This window comes from Triticum aestivum, chromosome 6D, assembly GCF_018294505.1.
Source record: "Triticum aestivum cultivar Chinese Spring chromosome 6D, IWGSC CS RefSeq v2.1, whole genome shotgun sequence".
NCBI lineage: Eukaryota > Viridiplantae > Streptophyta > Magnoliopsida > Poales > Poaceae > Triticum > Triticum aestivum.
In genome coordinates this window covers 341,635,896-341,651,635 of record NC_057811.1, presented here as the reverse complement: position 1 = coordinate 341,651,635, position 15,740 = coordinate 341,635,896, and the positions used below count along the sequence as shown (strand labels likewise).

The 15,740-nt window shown below is 41.7% G+C and overlaps 1 pseudogene; it reads left to right on the top strand.

Moving 5' to 3' along the window:
• Positions 1-4,598: 4,598 nt before the first annotated feature.
• On the top strand, positions 4,599-8,801 carry LOC123141603 (chaperone protein ClpB-like; annotated as a pseudogene).
• Positions 8,802-15,740: the final 6,939 nt, after the last annotated feature.

Sequence of the window (15,740 nt, the reverse complement as noted above, 5' to 3'; positions counted from 1 at the left end):
GGCTTCAAGACTTAATGAAGTAGCTTCTAAAAACTCTCGTTGGAGGTGGTTGGCAATTCCCGACCAAACATTGTTCATTGGGGTCGAACAATGTTTCCATCAGCAGAAAACTCGAGTTCTGGAAATATTTCGCAAGTTGGGATATCCAAACTCGTGCAAAACATTGTTTCGTCAGCATCGGAACAATGTTTCTTCAGCAGACAACTCATTCTTCATGAATTCCTAACTTTGTTTCCTCGCCATAAAACATTGTTTTGCACGGACTGAAATGTGTTTGGCCTTCTTCAATATCGCACCTAAGTTCAACCAACAACAAAGGAGGTGAAGGCACAACCATGTTTTTAAGATCAAATGATAGACTTAAGTTAGCGTTCACCTGATCATGTATTCGCATTGCGCTACTTCTTGTGATTGGACCGTTGATGGTTGGTGGTGTGGTGCCCATGGGTGGGATGTCCTCATCAACATCTCTCATTCTCTCACGTGCACTCTCCCGCCCTCTAGTTACATGAATGCATGCATAAGTAAAAAGACAAAAGTGCGATAAGTGGACAAGTGCTAACCGCCCCAGTAGGACATTCCATGTCGCAAAACATGGTCCAATCAAATCTCGCCAGAGTGGCACATTAGAGGGATAAGATCATCACTTGTGCAATTGCATAACTCTTGTTTACTAACAATATAGTATAAGGTTGTGTATTGTTCTTGAAGAGTAGCATTACCTGGTCTCTCATCCTCGCAGAACCAAATCTCAAAGCCGTCCTTAATGAAGAAAGATTTGAATGAAAGAAATAGTTCTTTGCAACGACCAACTCAAAAACGTGAATCCTCTGTTTTCCAATGAACATGAGAGAGGGTTTTCGAGCTTAGATACTTGTTTCAGATGAGGTTTCGTCATAGACTATCCTCGGTAAGAAGTTTGAAGAGCCGTTGAATAAGGAGGGCAATGTTTTAACCCCAAGCTCTTGAATGAAAAGAACGCCATGGTCTTTTGGATGACAAATTACACCTCATTTGGCATATCTATGTCACCGAGGGTTTGCCAGGAAATTTTGAATATAAAATAGTCCATCATATGTACGACTCCTTTTGGAGTTTGTAAAAGAAAAGCATGTACATAACCTTGTAACTGAGCACTAAGTTGATAAGGACTAGTCTCCCACCGGCAGAGAGGAGCTTTCCTTTACAGCTTACTCACAAATTTCACTAAAGCCTCCTCCACAAGTTTTCATTAGGAATTTGAGTGCCTCGAATAATGGACCAGGATTATAAGTTGTTGAAGGATGTCGGTAACTATGGGTAGGAAGGTAGTGGATCGCCATGGCGTAGACCATTTTTTGCAAGTAATCCAAGGCCCCAACATGCCGTTAAGCATTACGGCGGTCTTCCTCACTGGATTCCGTGATGACATGTTTTTTGTCATCATGTGCATCACACTATTTTGTCGTTACTTTTGGCCTTGCGGAGTTTTATTGATTACTCCCCTAAAGAAGTGATGGGGTTAAACCATTTTTGTTAGAAGGGATGTGCAGGTTGAGACGTGCAAAACACGATTACTAGTACCCCCTTAGGTCGAGTTTATAGGATCTGCGCAGGTTTTTAACATAAATATGTGCTATCTGCCATCAAGATTATATGTTTAGATACTTTATTAAAATATGAATCCTATGATATTATTTTGATGGCATATATAACAGTTTTTTAAAAGGGATAATAGTAAAATTAAGAACCTAGAAATCCACGCAAGAACATTTTTAGAAGGATAAACATTTTTTTAGAAGAATAAACCTGACTCACCTTTTCTATTTGCGGCAATTTGCGACAAAAATAGTCGAGGCTACACACACCCCCAACCGATATATTGGCTGGCCTACTCAGTGTGCAAGCCACCAGTTTTGGGAACCTTCTTGAAGGTTCCTGACCAATTTTTAGAACCTTCTAGAAGGCACCTGAACCCTTCTTTACTTCCTTGGTTTTCTTCGCGTTTTTCTCTTTTTCTTTTTAATTATAAATTTCAAATGATGTTCAATATGTTAAAAAAATTCTAATTTCTAAAATATTCGAAATTTTGAAAAAATAATCATGTTTTCAAAAAATATATAGATTTGTAAAAATGTTTCAAATTTTAAAAAAGTTATTTGAATTTTTAAAAAATCTTCATATTTGAAATAAAATTAAAAAATATTCGTGTTTCCCGAAGAAAAAAAATCATGTTTTTGAAAAATGTTAAGATTTTTCAAAGAAAATTGGATTTTTAGAAAATTTCACATTTTCAAATTGTTCCTAAGTTCAAAAATATTTCCTTTTATCTAAAAAAGTGCGTGTTTTTTGTTTTTTTGGAAAACCATAAAACATTGTACTACAGTTGAGAGCAACTAATCAGCGAGTACTCCTTCGGGAGGCCCCGCAAGGGTCAATCCGCGGCCACTTGACGCGTTCTCAGCAAATGCCACATGGTACGCTCTGGGTGTTGTCTCCGAATTTTGTTTCTTTTATTCTTTTGTATGCTTTTCCGCTTTTAGATGATCCTTTTGTTTTTTCTTAGGTTTTGGACCAAATAAATCAAAAAAATGCGCGAGAAAACACATTTTTCTCCTTCTGCAAGAGGCGCAGATTTGCATTATTGAGAGGCACAGTTGTGCCTTTGGAAAGGAACAAAACATGTTTTTTCCTTCCACGAGATCACAGATTTACTACTCGCAGAGGCACATATTTGATTCCATGAGAGGCACAGTCGTGCCTCTCGAATAAGGAAAACAAGGAGTTTTTTCCCTGCCGCGGGAGACATATTTACTTCTCATGGAATGTCCGCGAGAGGTGCAGTCGTGTCTCTCAAAAAGAAAAAGAAAAATCTTCCGCGAGAGGCACATATTTGCCTCTCGTGGAGACACAAATTTGCTTTCCTGAGAGGCATAGTCGTGCCTCTCAGAACAAAAACATGTTTTATTATTCTTTCCTTCTGCCGGAGGTATAAATTTACTTCTCATGGAGGCACAATTTTTTTTCCGTGAGAGGCACAAATTTGTTTCTCGGAAAAAAGGAATTTTTTCCTGTTTTCTTCCACGAGAGGCATATATTTGCTTCTCATGGATGCAGAGATTTGCTTCAGCAAGAGGCACAAATTGTGCCTCTTCGAAAAGAGAAAAAACATGCTTCCAGCTTTCAGGGGAAAAAGTTCGTCGAAACCTATCAACATGGAATTTTGCATCGCCTAGATGCAGAGGCCGGGGGTATATCCTCCTTTTCAAAAAAAAATCAACATGAGATTTAGTTTTCAAGATCTCAACTTGAAGAATCGAACGGTGAAAACGTTCGAGGATTTGGACGTACAATTTAAAAGATAAAACGTTTTGAATAAATTAATGTACGAAAAAAGAGAAACTCTCACATACATACAGTGCGCCATTTGTCGTAAAATGAAAAGAGGGGAGTGACCTTTGCAAAATGTACCGCTGTAATCAGTAATTTCAGCTACAGTTATGGCTCGCTACAGCCGAACCTCTACTATGATAATTGGCCAGCCCAGTCGGAAGCACCTCTTTCGCCGCCCGCTGTTCTTTGCAGTGATGTGCGTATAGGACCTCCCGCCCTGACGGGCCGGAGGATGGAAGGGGAACGCCGGTTTACATTACTGGCGCTCAAAGCGTCAAATACTGGGCCGACCCAACCAAACTTCGGTCGATTGCAGTGAACATGACGCGAAAAAATGCTCGCTCAATTCTAGCTGGTCTTTCTTTTAGTGTGATTCTAGCTGGTCTAGTTGACGTGAAAAAATCGCTCGCTCGATTCCAGCTTGTCTGGTTGACTAGTCCAGCTTTGACTTTTCAGAAAAATAAAAAAAAGGAAAATAAATGAAAAATATTCATGAATTCAAAAATGATTCATGGATTTTGAAAAATAAGTTCACAAACCTCAAACTATTCATCGATTTGGAAACAAAGTTCACCGAATTTGGAAAAAGTTCACCAAATATGAAGAAAAGTTCATCTGTTCTGAAAAAAAGTTCATCGGTTTTGAAATTGTCCATTGATTTTGAAAAAAGTTTGAATTTGAAAAAAGTTCATCGTTTTTTCAAAAATCTCATCAAATTTGGCAAAAACTTTATTGATTTTTCAAATGTTCATTGAGTCTGAAAAAAGTTCATCAACTTTTTAAAAAAACACGAACTTAAGAAAAGTTAATAAATTTATAAAAAAATTCACGAATTTTTAAAAAGAAAAAAAAAGGGAAAAAGGGAAAAAGGTAAAAAGGAAAAAGAGAAACCGGCCAAAAAAAAATGAAAAAGAAAACTAAAACTAAAACAGGGAAACCATAACGTTGTTTACCTTATTGAAGAAGTAAAAGGACCTGTAATCATCACAACAGATAGAATTCTAGGAAACGCCGGAAGGGAGTAGGATTCTAGCAGCGACCTGGAAGCCCAAAAACATTTTTATTTTGAAGAATAAGCCCAAGAATATTGCAGTACGATTTTTTTTCCTTGAACAGCACATTGCAGTACGGATCGGATAATGATGAGACTTCCCTTAAAAAAAGGAAATTAACTGTAGCGTCGAATTTTCGGCTTCACGTCCACCGTCATCAACCCGCGGTAAACACGGAACGGGAGTGCTGGGTTCCCTTCGTGCTCCTATATATAAGGACACGCGATCCGCGCTACCGCACTATCGCGAATCCCGATCGACTCACCGCCGGCCCGCACCATGTCCAACGGAAGCACTCCCGACCCGCTCCACCCCTCCACCGGAGGCGTCAAATACGTCCCCAGCATCTTCCCCAGCGGAGAGTCCGACGACGATGAGTTCCCCACGTACGGAGAGTTCTCGCTGAGACCGCGCCGCAATCAACGCTACGGCGGCGTCGACGAAGAGAGCCGTCCTTCCTCCCCCGCCTTACTCCGGCATAGCAGGCCCAGTTGCTCCGTCCTCCGGGGGTCTCGGCTGCGCACAGAATCTATCCGTCATCGCTCCTCCGACTCCCTCGAGGCTCCCTTGGTTAACCTGAAGCAGCAGAGGCGTCGCCATTTGGCCTCCGGTGCTTCTGCCCCCGCCTCCGGTGGAGTTGCTCCGGCGCACTTCGTGACCCCGACCGCAGCGACGGCGAGCCCGCTCGCCTTCTCGACCTCTCCGTCGCCGATCGATTTGGCAGCCGCAGCCGATGCTCCCGGCGGTCGTACCAGCGGATCCGTGTACAGGCCGCCCGTTGTGAAGACCCGCACCACATTGAACAGTTCTGCCGGAGGCCGGCGCGGTTCTCTCGTGGGCGCCGCGCCCAAGGCAGCTCCGACTCCGAAGGAGACGGCTTTGAGCACGTACGGCCGGGATATGACGGTGGTGGCTGGCATGACTGATCCGGTGATCGGCCGCGACGACGAGATCGATCGTGTCGTCTGCATCCTGTGCCGACGGACCAAGAACAGCGCCCTGCTGGTCGGCGCACCGGGAGTCGGCAAGACGGCCATTGCCGAGGGGCTCGCTCGGCGCATCGCAGGTGGGATGGTGCCCGCTGCTCTTGCCGGGGCGCGCGTGGTGGAGGTCGACCTGGGGGCGATGGTGGCAGGGACCCAGTACCGCGGCATGTTCGAGCAACGCCTCAAGGATGTGATCAAGGAAGCGGAGGATGCGGACGGCCAGGTAGTTCTGTTCATCGACGAGGTGCACATGCTTGTCGGCCCCGGGAAGACCAAGGGCGGCAGCATGGACGGCGCCAACCTGCTGAAGCCGGCATTGGCCCGCGGTCGTATCCGATGCGTGGGCGCTCCGACTTTCGACGAGTACCGCAAGACGCAAGTACATTGAAAAAGACGCCGCACTGGAGCGACGGTTCCAGAAGGTGCATGTGGAGGAGCCAAGCACGCAGGCAACCATTTGTATTCTGCGGGGGCTAAAGCAGAGGTATGAAGACCACCATGGCCTGAAGATTCAGGATGCTGCTCTTGTTGCTGCTGCACAGCTTGCTGGCCGCTATATAACTGGTGAGCAATCTTAATTTTGTTCAACACCTATTTTAAGACGGAGGAAGTATCTTGCTTGCATTGGTTTCCTTTGTGTGTTGTATTAATATATTGTTGGCTAGGGTTAAAAGCATCAAAGTCTTATATATGCTACTTCTAATAAGTAATGACATGAGTTCACATGTGATGACTTAATAAAATGCATTTGATTACTAAAACAGGTAATATGCAAAAACTACCAATTTGTAAACAGTGCAGAGATTGTAGATTACAACAATAGCAGGGGCAACAAGAAATTAGATTACATGTTGTTTTATCCACATTTTTGTTATTCTCTCAATTTCAAAATATAAGGTGTATTTTTTTTGAAAAGTCAATCCTTTATTTGCTTGGCCTAGTTTAATGGGGGGGGGGGGGGGGGGGGGGGATCAGCACCCACAATATAATATCGAATAAACAAAACATGAAAACATTGTTTCATGATGATACTGATGTGGTATTTTAGATATGGATATTTTCTATTAACCCTGTTGAACAAATAAGGCTTTAGCTGGAAGAAATTAATACACCTTATATTTATTTTGAAATAGATGGGGTGTTCATTAATATTTTCAATTTTGAGTTTTGAGCTTTGTGTGAATCAGACATGACTGGTGACCAGTTCTTTCACTCACCTAGTCATGCAGAAAAAATGATGAATATTAAAAATAGAGTATCATAATTGGTCATTTGACTTATGATGTCACTTTTTTATTTATAAACTATTTAAATATAGATTTTGTGCTATTGTGCACTACAATTCAAGGGCAAGAGTGCTTATATATTCATATTATTTTTGAGTGATTGAGTGTAATGACATTGGATACGCTTGAGTTTAAGCACAAACCGTGTTAGTGAATTCGTGGCATTGTCGTGTGAGTAATGTAGCATTGTGTAATACTCCCATTGAGCTGCATACATGTGGGCGACATTTGTGTTGGATAAAATTGATGGTTTTTAATGTTGTCTTTAGGTCGTCAGTTTCCTGATAAGGCAATTGATCTGATTGACGAGGCATGTTCCACCACATGGATGCAGATTGATAGCCAAAGACAATGGAGCCCAACACAAAGTACCTCCGCAAGAGTAGTGCGGGATGGAGTTCTTTGCCCAGATCATGTTGCGCAAGTAGGCATTCTTAATAGTGTTTGTTAATATTCCCATTGTGCCAGTATAATCTCCTTTTGAATATTTCCTTTATTTCAATGTGATCTACTTCTCATGTTTTGTTTGTTATTTGAAGATTGTGAGTCGATGGACAGGAATTCCCGTCGCCACGCTTGATGAAGAGGAGAAGGAGAAGTTGATCCACCTTGCTAACAGATTGCATGAGCGAGTCGTTGACCAGGATGAAGCGGTCAATTTGGTTGCACAAGCAGTGTTACGTGCCAGAGCTGGTCTTAATCAATCCGGCCAACCGATAGGATCTTTCCTCTTTCTAGGACCGACTGGTGTGGGAAAGACTGAGCTCACAAAAGCTCTTGCTGAGCAACTATTCAATACTGAGAAGATGTTGGTTTCGCTTTGACATGTCTGAGTATGTTAATAGTGGATCTGTGTTGCGCCTCATTGGAGCACCTCCGAGGTTTGTGTAGTGTTCTCTTTATCAACATTATATTTCCATACTTATCCTTGCTTTGGCTAATTTTAGTGCTTGTTTTGTGACATTTCAAGTTATCATGGTCATGAAGATGGTGGGCAACTGACTGAGAAAATCAGGAGGCGCCCATACAGTGTCATACTCTTTGAGGTGGAGAAGGCAGATCCGTCGGTGTTTAATGTTTTTCTTCAGCTCCTTGATGATGGTATGTTGACTGATGGCAAGGGACAGACCATGGATTTCAAGAATACCATCATCATTATGACATCAAATATGGGAGCAGAGCACCTAACAGCATGAATGAATGGAGAAACAACAATGGAAGCAGCACGCGGTCTTGTTATGGAGCAGGTTTGTGAACAAACTATTTTCTTAGGGGTGGAATAGTTGTATTATGATTTTCATATATACTTATTATGGGCAGGTTCAGAAATGCTTCAAGCCTGAGCTTCTCAACAGATTGAGTGAGGTGGTGATATTTGAACCTCTTTCGCATGACAAACTGAAGGAGGTAGTCAAAATCCAGATGAAGATTATTATTTCCAATGTAGCTAACAAGGGCATCTCTCTAGTTGCCAGTGACGATGCGCTAGATGTCATTCTGTTAGAATCATACAACCCAGTAAGTGAAGTTCATTTTTAGTTTTAGAAAAAACAGACATATGTATTCACCAATCTATATGTTTTGGTAATCATGCTACGCTCCCAAAAGATGTATGGTGCAAGGCCCATAAGGAGGTGGGTGCATAAGAATGTCATGACAAAGCTCTCGGAGTTGCTGGTCAAAGGGGAAGTCGACGAGGGCACTATGGTTTCCGTTGATGCTAGGACCGACAAGAAGGGGCTGGAATATCAAGTGGTGAAGAAGGTGATAGAGGCACGGGGCAAGAAGCCAGTGATGGAGGTTCCTAGCGACTCCTATGATAGTGACGATGTGGTCGAGGTCTTTCCCGTAGCGAAGAAGGCAAAGGTAGTGGGCTTTTAGCATACCAACAGATAGCAAGTGAATGAGCTCGTCTAACAAGTGATAGCGCTTTGGCAATAAAAGATGCTTCTTTTAGGTATTACTAGTTAATAACCAACATCAAGATAACGATATGTGTGGTCTAGGTTTTACATCATTACTTTGCTAGTTTGTTGCTTCCTAATCTATAGCTTGCAACTTTGCCTTCCTTTATCTATCTTGAACCTAAATTTGTGTTATGAGATAGTTACGGTCTATATATGTGTGTGGTACTATGGTGTCTATGTTGTATTTACATGTTACTCAAGCCTGTTGCGGTCTTTTCTTGAATCAATGGGGTGAGGTGGAAATTACAAAAAATTAAGCTGGACCATCGAATGATGGCTTGATGGCATAGATTTGGATGAATAAATATATGCACATTTTTTAAAGGCCCTTCACTCAAAGTAATTTTTCTTTCCATACCCTCTAGTTCAATCTCGTCTCCCCTACATAAAAGCATGTAGGACCCAAAGAATCCCTAGCGGTGCGCCAAAGGAGGGGTTGATCAATCTCCGCTCTGATGGTTCCTAACCGTTTTGTCATCAAAGATGTTGTTTGAGGTAGATCAATCCCTCGTCTGCTTTGATGATGTCCTGGATTAGGGGGTGCACGCCATTGCCATTTGTAAACTGCGTTGGGATTTTCCCCGAATAGCAGGGGAGATGCAGTATAGTAGAGATAAGTTTTTCCCTCAGTGAGAACCAAGGTTATGGAACCAATAGGAGAACCACGCAAATTCCTGTCTTTAGTACCTACACACACAAAAGTAAATACTTGCACCCAACGCAGGCAAGAGGGTTGTCAATCCCCTTGAACTCGTTACTTGCAAGGATTAATTCTGATAGTGATAGATAGATAATAAATTGCAAACCAAAATAAAAATAAATAAATTGCAACAATGTATTTTTGGTTTTTATAATATGTAAAAGTATACCCAGGGGCCATAGTTTTCACTACAGGCTTCTCTCTCGAACACATGGCATACTGTGGGTAAACAATTTACTATTGGGCAATTGATAGAAAAACACATAGTTATGACGTTATTCATGGAAATGATCACACATATCGACCAACCGACCGTGACAAGTAGACCGAGTCCTGCCTGCATCTAGTACTATTACTCCACTAATCGACCGCTATCCAGCATGCATCTATGGTATTAAGTTCATGACAAACAGAATAACGCTTTAAGCAAGATGACATGATATAGACAAAGTAAACTCAAGCAATATGAATAAGCCCCATCGTTTTATCCATAGTAGCAACAATACAATACGTGCCTCGCTACCCCTTCTATCACGAGGTGGGGACACCGCAAGATTGAACCCACTATAAGGCACCTCTCCCACTGAACGGATAGATCGAAGAGAAATACAAAGCTATCACAATCATGCATAATAAAGTTCAGAAAAGACTCAATTACTTTCAATTAACAATCTGATCATAAACCCACAATTCATCGGATTCCAACAAACACACCGCAAAAGAAGATTACATCGGATAAAACTCCGAGAAGATCGAGGAGAACATTGTATTGAAGATCAAACAGAGCGAAGAAGCCATCTAGCTACTAGCTATGGACCTATAGGTCTGTGGTAAACTACTCACGCATCATCGAAACACAGCAGGGATGATGTAGAAGCCCTTCGTGATCGATTCCCCCTCCGGCAGAGTACCGAAAAAGGCCTCCAGATGGTATCGCAGAAGAACAGAAGCTTGCGGCGGCGGAAAAAGTGTTTCAGGTGGCTCCCTCGGGGTTTGCCAAGATTTGAGAATTTATAGAAGTGGAATTAGGTCAGACGGAGCCTTGTGGGGACCATAAGGTAACAAGGCGCGACCCCCCTGCGCGCGCCCTGTTTGCCTTGCCGTCTCCTCGTTTGTCCTATGGTCTCCTCCCGAAGCTTCTAGGGTCTCTTATGTTTAGAAAAAAAATCGTCAAAATGTTTAGAGCGTTTGGACTCCGTTTGGTATTTGATTTTCTAGAAAACCAAAAACGAGCAAAAAATAATAACTGGCACTAGGCATTGGATTAACTAGATAATACCCCGCGCGTTGCGACGGGAATTGGATGCAATACATTTGGATTATTTGTTTTCCATAGAAGACGAATGTTTGGACGGACAATATGATAATTGAATAGTTGAAAATACATATGGGCAAATGTTGAACAATATGGTAATTGAAAATAGGAAAATACATATAAACTGATCCATTCAACTTTAGTGCACACTATAGCTTTCTATCGAGATCATAAGTGCACCAGCGAACAAAAATTGGATCCATTCATGAATATATGTTAAGACACTATAGGTTTGTATTGAGATCATAAGTGCAATAAAGAACATAAACTGGAACCATTGATAAGTTGGTACTTGAACAAAAACTTCTAGATGACTTATCATGCGTTGCTGCGGGGACATCCGTGTACAACTTGCCGTAAATATTTGCTTCACCAATGGAAAATCACTTGTTTCAAGTTAGTTTTCATGTGGACTTGAATACTAAGTATCTCTTTAATAGATGAACTCACCAAACATCTACAAAGATAGACTGTATATAATGAAAATTATACGATGTTGGGTGCCGGACAAAACGGGATTGACGAACAGTAGAAAAAAATGTAACCAGAACTGTGTTCATATTTAATATTACCAAGTGAAGCAACTCTGTTCATTCATCATAAATTTTACATCTGCATAATGCAATAATTACACTCATACATGCTCCATCAATGAAAATTATGTTAGCTTTTATATTCAAGAGGCATGACAAATAGTTAAACTCCTAACTGGTAGATCTAAATCCCAATGCAATTTGTATCTACTATGTCATCAGAGTTGGGTTTCAACCGAAGCCGGAATCCTTTATTACATGGCTCTAATGTCATGCCATAAAAACTGGAGCAATGGAACCAAAGGAAGCAATGCTCAAATAGTATAATCTGTAACATCATAGAAGAAAGATGATAATCTACACCAAGAAAAAAAGTAGAGGTCAGAGTTGCATAAAAAGCGCTACTTATAGAGAAAACCCCAATTAGTTCGTGATAAAAAAACTATAGTAGAGTACGAACTTTAAAAAAAATTATATATAGCAAAATATAGGGAGCTGATGCCCGTATGGCATTGTCGAAGGTAAAACCGTTGTGTTCCAAAAATACAAAGCTTGTATCAATGAGCATAGTAGAGAGAAATGTGGCTGGATTTATCATTAACTATTCATGTTGATGTTGCCATGAAAAGTTAATCAGATGTGGCAAAATACATGAAAGCAAGCTCATCAACATGACAAATATCCAAGTCTGAAAAGGCTGATGGGTTGATTAGCAAGCAACACAGAGCCACAGCGAGTAATGCACAAAAATCCGTATGCATCGATTCAAAGCAAAATATTACAGAAGTTGTACAAACAGTACTCTAAGATCTGAAAAAATGCACAAAAATCCATATGCATCGATTCAAAGCAAAATATTATAGAAGCTGTACAAACAATACTCTAAGATCTGAAAAAACTAGGAAATTGCTAGTGCTTCCAATTAGAATCAACCGGATCGGAGATATGAGCATGATCTAGCATATCTCGACATATGCTTGCCGACAGTTCTTGAGTTTGCGAGGATTGTGGACATGAGAGACTAAACGGACTTGCTGCTAGCAGGAGGTGGATGGAGACCGAATAGAGCTTTCTTCCGAAAAGTGGCTCCTACAACAAACAAATCAGACTTTTCAATCCATCCTAACTCAAAAAAGCAGTCAGATATGAGAAGATTGAGGAGGGAGAGCACCCACCTTTGGTCAGATGATGTTGGTCGAGTAAGACGACCACAAATCCACCACCGCATGCTGCAACATCCTCTCCATGTATTCTGTATTCCATCTGCGGGGAGCGACGGACGAAGCGGTGTCCAGCGAAGGCCACCAAAGACTGCTGCGGGGGCGGGGGAGGGGAGGCAGTCGATGGCACCGGCAGAGGCGGGCGCTGCATCGAGAGGGGAACCTCACCTTAGTCCGACCAGCCACAGCAAGGGGATCCATGTGAGCGGAGATTGAAGCTTAAAGGGGAGAACCACTACATGAGTTACTCGGTGGAGAAGATGAATAGAAAGTTATGGAAATCAATGGATGGTGAAGTTAATTGAGGAACTGGGTGGGAGAGTTAATTACGCCAGTGCTTTAGAAGACGTGTATTCTGTACGCATCAGCATGTTGTGGTGGCTGGTGGGTGCCCTGGTAAGAGCATCTCCAACGGGTTGTATGTTAGTCTTGTTGGTAAAATGTCCATGTCACCAACCAACAAGCTATCATACAACTACTCTAGTAGGTTGTATCTAAGCTATCCAATAGATGGTGAGAAAATAAATGTGATTGCTCTCTATTTCACCTTGGAGCTTGTGCAAAGGTTGTTGGTTAATCTACATACAACTTTGCTCTCTCTCCACATTTATTACATGCCACATTATCACTATGTCCTAGGTGGCAATTTTACCAACAACTATCTTACAACTGTTAGAGATGCCCTAACCGAAGGCTGATGTCGTCATTATGTGCGGGCGTGGGGCGTGGGGAATCATGGGAATAGATTTTGTTTTTCGTTTCAGGGAAAATGACCTCATGAGGTGTGACATGGCTTGGTGTGATTGGATGCTGATGTGTCTATGCTGCATGTTGAGATAAATCAAGTAGTGGGGGTAAACTTCTTAAGTATATAGGATAGGTTAGTTCCCAAAATGATATAAAATAGCATATAAATGCATATAAAGCATCCAAGATTGATAATATATAGTATGAAACAATAAAAATTATAGATATGTTGGAGACGTATCAGCACCCCCAAGCTTAATTCATGATCGTCCTCAAGTAACCTATTAATATGGGGAAATGAGATGTCCATGAATATCAGTCAAGTCAAGAGATTCACAAAGATTGTTAGGATAAAGAAACTAGCGACAAAAAACAAGAAGATATGTTTGCAGAATGCAGAAGACATCAGTCAACTACAGGATGATACTAACTCTTATACCTTGTTTTTTATTCCTTTGCACCATTTTAAAATTTATAGAAGATATTTATGCATATCTTTGTTTTCAGGCCTTTCCAAAGCAGTTCATCGATGATTACCTCTTAAACCATCTGTATGGTCAAGAGGCAAGGAAGGTATTCATACAACACCCATAGGACAATATTGAAGTCCTCAAGAGGACGATGGATGGGTGGTCAATCATCCACATGCACTGGCCTAAAATTGCAGGGACCTTCAATATGATAGCTCAATATCCGCCTTCGGCTTCAGCAGTTTTCCAGATGAGATTCATCTGTCTATCTACTGTAGTATATGATGCTAATTTCCAAAGGTTTTAGATATTGCAAGTGAGACTTGGTGGTGTTGTGTGATACGTCTCCAACGTATCTATAATTTTTTATTGTTCCATGCTATATTATATTCTGTTTTGGACATTATTGGGCTTTATTATACACTTTTATATTATTTTTGGGACTAACCTATTAACCGGAGGCCCAGCCCAGAATTGCTGTTTTTGCCTATTTCAGAGTTTCGCAGAAAAAGAATATCAAACGGAGTCCAAACGGAATGAAACCTTCGGGAACGTGATTTTTGGAATGAACGTGATCCAGAGGATTTGGACCCTACGTCAAGACATCAACCAGGAGGGCACAAGGTAGGGGCGCGCCTACCCCCTGGGCGCGCCCTCCACCCTCGTGGGCCCCCTGTTGCTCCACTGACGTACTCCTTCCTCCTATATATACCTACGTACCCCAAACTACCAGATACGAAGCCAAAAACCTAATTCCACCGCCGCAACCTTCTTTACCCATGAGATCCCATCTTGGGGCCTGTTCCGGAGCTCCGTCGGAGGGGGCATCGATCACGGAGGGCTTCTACATCAACACCATATCCTCTCCGATGATGTGTGAGTAGTTTACCTCAGACCTTCGGGTCCATAGTTATTAGCTAGATGGCTTCTTCTCTCTTTTTGGATCTCAATACAATGTTCTCCCCCTCTCTCGTGGAGATCTATTCGATGTAATCTTCTTTTGCGGTGTGTTTGTTGAGACCGATGAATTGTGGGTTTATGATCAAGTTTATCTATGAACAATATTTGAATCTTCTCTGAATTCTTTTATGTATGATTGGTTATCTTTGCAAGTCTCTTCGAATTATTAGTTTGGTTTGGCCTACTAGATTGATCTTTCTTGCAATGGGAGAAGTGCTTAGCTTTGGGTTCAATCTTGCGGTGTCCTTTCCCAGTGACAGTAGGGGCAGCAAGGCACGTATTGTATTGTTGCCATCGAGGATAACAAGATGGGGTTTATATCATATTGCATGAGTTTATCCCTCTACATCATGTCATCTTGCTTAAAGCATTAATCCGTTCTTATGAACTTAATACTCTAGATGCATGCTGGATAGCGGTCGATGTGTGGAGTAATAGTAGTAGATGCAGGCAGGAGTCGGTCTACTTGTCTCGGACGTGATGCCTATATACATGATCATACCTAGATATTCTCATAACTATGCTCAATTCTGTCAATTGCTCAACAGTAATTTGTTCACCCACCGTAAATACTTATGCTCTTGAGAGAAGCCACTAGTGAAACCTATGGCCCCCGGGTCTATTTTCCATCATATTAATCTCCCGACAACAAGCTATTTCTAGTGCCGTTTTTATTTTGTTTTCTTTACTTTGCATATTTATCATAAAAATACCAAAAATATTATCTTATCATATCTATCAGATCTCACTCTCGTAAGTGACCGTGTAGGGATTGACAACCCCTTATTGCGTTGGTTGCGAGGATTTATTTGTTTGTGTAGGTGCGAGGGACTCGTGCGTGGCCTCCTACTGGATTGGTACCTTGGTTCTCAAAAACTAAGGGAAATACTTACGCTACTTTGCTGCATCACCCTTTCCTCTTCAAAGGAAAACCAACGCAGTGCTCAAGAGGTAGCACGAAGGATTTCTGGCGCCGTTGCCGGGGAGTCTATGCAAAAGTCAACATACCAAGTACCCATCACAAACCCTTATCTCCCGCATTACATTATTTGCCATTTGCCTCTAGTTTTCCTCTCGCCCACTTCACCCTTGCCATTTTATTCGCCTCCCTCTTTCTTTTTCCCTTTTGCTC